The sequence below is a fragment of the Lepus europaeus genome, chromosome 3 (assembly GCF_033115175.1).
Source record: "Lepus europaeus isolate LE1 chromosome 3, mLepTim1.pri, whole genome shotgun sequence".
Taxonomy (NCBI): Eukaryota; Metazoa; Chordata; class Mammalia; order Lagomorpha; family Leporidae; genus Lepus; species Lepus europaeus.
The window spans coordinates 71,964,208-71,967,838 of NC_084829.1; the positions used below are offsets into that span (position 1 = coordinate 71,964,208).

The window sequence follows — 3,631 nt, forward strand, 5'->3', positions numbered from 1 at the left end:
GCAAATAGGCAAGACACAGTTGGAGACACAGTTGTTCAGATTTCAAAGGCAACCAGATCAACTAACTTCTAAAAGTCCAAACACATTTTTACAAAGAATTCTTTAGTGTTTTTATTCTTCTTAATGGTACTTAGCTAATTTGATGATATTCTAAAAACACTACCTAGTTATTTAGAAACACACAAAAAATGTTCATATAAGTCATCTTTAGCACTGATTTTGGCTCTATGAAACAGTAATATTATGTTAATGAACAATATTTTAATCGAAGTTTTACTCCTTCCAAAATAAAGTGAATCAATGGTTTGCCCTAGCAGTTGCCTCCAGTTGAGTCTCCAACAAAAGAAAATGTATCAGCTATTGAAAATTAACTGAAATTAATTAAACTTTAAATAGGAGATAACATATAGATTGGATCTTTCTAATTTGTATTAGTTAGTATTTGTATTAGTTTGTATTATTATCAAATACATACTTAATACTGTGTGCTATAAAATATCTTTTTCAATAATAATACGAAGCACTACTGATTAAACAAAACCCTAGCTAAAAGAAAGTAGAAAGCTGGAGAGATTGCATTTTTCCTACTCTGCATTCTGTGGAAAAGGGAACATTTTGTCCCCGATATGCATTTTTCAACTCTTTTGGCAATCACCCTTTCATGGGCAGTGTACCAATATTCAAACATTTTATGGTCTTCAATACTCTCCAAAAGAAACAGATCATTTAAACCACTGTGTTGTCAGAGTTAGCCCCTTCATGAAATTTTTAAAAGATAAAGAGGAATTGAATTTAGGACGACTGATCTGATACATCCATTAAAGTCAAACCAGATGCTCCCCTGCTGGTGTGGATCATCATCAGATTTTACTCTTGTGCCTAAAATCTTTATTTTGCTGCTCTTGATTTAGAATAAAACCAAGTCCCTTGTGAGCATCTGCAGGACTCTCCCACCCAGTCCCTGCCTACCATACCCACATCTCTTAGAGCCTGTCACAAAACCCCAGCTGCTTAGTTTTCTTACTTTTCTTTTTTTTTTTTTTTCACATCAGACGGGTCATGTGCCGGCGTCGTAACAAGGTTTCGAGGGTGGCACATCTCACACAACCGCGTGAACAACCCAATCATCATGCTTATGAACTATGAAAAGTATCAGTTTTCTTACTTTTCAACAAAAGCCCAATTCTTTCCCCTCTGGGTATTCACACTCAATTTGAGCAGTTTCTGTCATATTCTCACAGCCTGACTGTTTCTCATACTTCGAATTTTTGATCAGGCACACCTCCTCACAAATATCTTTGCTATTGATGTATCAGCCCATGATCACTTTGGTTATCTTTATGACTTATGTGAGATGTTGTATTATTTGCATTTAACCTGTGCACACCCTCCTGTTCATTGCAATCACCTCTAGATTAATTATAATATCAAACACCATGTAAATGTTGCATAAATAGTTGTTTAAGAAATAACAAATAAAAGTCTCTACATGTTCAATACAGATACAATTTTTCACATATTTTCGATCTATGGTAGTTTAATCCATGGAGGCAGAATCTATGAATACAGAAACCTACTGTGCATAAATGTGTTCATACATGTTTGTGTATATATTGGTTATAGAAATTGCATAAAACATCATCAAATAGAATCAAATGATTATATAATCATTATAAAACAAATAATCATAAAACATCATCAAATATAATCAAATGATTTACAAAAAATATACCACTTCTTCTGGTAAGTTGCTAAGAATTTTTAAATGATTTGTCTTTATGTGTGTACATGAAACGTCATCATCTTACAGTAGAAAGAAGACAAACTAGCTCTTTTTCTTACATGAAAATGTTCTGCATAATAATTAGAAAAATTTATTAGATATAAAGGTCTTAATACAATATAATTGGTAATCCTTATATTTGGCAGTAATTCAAACCTAAAATGGAAGAGATACACAATTATTTTACTCTAATTGTAACCATCAACAGAGCATGAGATAGTTCTTTATTTATATCCTCCATCCTCTAATATCTTGAGGAACTCAGAATATTAAGACTGAAAGGGGGGCAAGTGCTGTGGCGTAATGGATAAATCTTCCACCTACAGTTCTGGCATTCCATATAGGCACCAGTTCAAGTCCTGGCTGCTCTACTTCCAATCCAACTCTCTGATATGGCCTGTGAAAGCAGTAGAAAATGGCCCAAATCCTTGGGACCCGGCACCCATGTGGGAGACCTAGAAGAAGTTCCTGGCTCCTGGCTTCAGATCGGCTAGCTTCAGCCATTGTGGCCATTTGGGAAGTGAACCAGTGGATGGAAGACCTCTCTCTCTCTCTGCCTCTCCTTCTCTCTCTGTGTATCTCTGACTTTCAAAAAAGTAAATAAATCTTAAAAAAAAAAAAAAGATTAAGACTGAAGGAAGAGGCTGGCAGTGTGGTACAGCAGGTTAAGCTTCCTCTTACAACTACACCAGCAGCCCATATCAGAACACTGGTTTGAGTCTTGGCTGCTCTGGTTCCTATCTAGCTTCCTGCTAAAGTGACTTGGAAAGCAGCAGATAACAGCACCTACCACTTGGGTGAGAGATCCAAGTGGAGTTCCTGGCTCCTGGCTCCTGGCTTTGGCTTGGCTTAGCATTGGCCATTGAGACCATTTAGGGGATGAACCAACATACAGAAGAATCTCTCTCTTTATCTCTCTCCCTTTCCCGCTCTCTCTCTTTTCCTTTCAAATAAATTTTAATTAAAAAAAAAAAAGACCAAAAACACAAGGGAACTAAATCTATGGACAAAAATAATCTCCAGGAATGAGCTACAACAGGGAAGTTGTAGTCATTCAGAGTTAGCCCTTTGGTTTTCATACACTTTTGAACAAGAACAAGAGAAATTTAACTCATTCAAATTATAGTGCTATCTCTAATTTAGCCTCCAAGCATGACTACCCTTCCTGCCTCTGCAAAGTGAGGCTTGTAATCCAGATGCAGGCACTGGCTCCATTCACTTACTCAGAACTTGCTATCATCTGAAATTTCTAATTTTTATGGCTTTGTCTTTTTAACTCTTTGCCCTTATTAGCATCTGATACAGATGCTTGCCTAGCTTTCACTTTCCATCTTTTTTCTACACACATCTTGGGTTCAGGATTGTCTCCATGCCCTGTGGTCTCAGCCTAGGTTTGGCAGACAGTACCAGCAAGAGGTTTTATAATCAGAGAAGGAAAAGCAATCATAGTTAAATCCTAACGTGAGGAAATTTTTAAAAATCAAAACTATGTCCATACTGCCGAAAGCAATTTACATATTCAGTGTGATCCCCATCAAAATACCAATGACATTCTTCGCAGATCTGGACAAAACAATGCCAAAATTCATATGGAAACACAAGAGACCCCTAATAGCTAAAGCCACCTTATACAACAAAAACAAAGCCAGAGGCATTGCAATACCAGATTTCAAGACATACTGCAGCATAGTTATAATCAAAACAGCCTGGTATTGGCACAAAAACAGACATGTAGTCCAATGGAACAAAATAGAAACTCCAGAAATTAATCCACGCATCTACAACTAACTTATCTTTGACAAAGGAGCTAAAATCAATCCCTGGAGAAAGGACAGTCTCTTCAACAAA

The 3,631-nt window shown here is 36.4% G+C and overlaps 1 non-coding gene across 1 annotated transcript; it reads right to left on the reverse strand.

Annotated features, from left to right (window-relative positions):
• Positions 1-1,046: 1,046 nt before the first annotated feature.
• Positions 1,047-1,153, reverse strand: LOC133757271 (small nucleolar RNA U13). The gene has a single exon (XR_009865642.1). It is a non-coding gene; the product is annotated as a small nucleolar RNA U13 (small nucleolar RNA).
• Between the last annotated feature and the right edge of the window lie 2,478 nt (positions 1,154-3,631).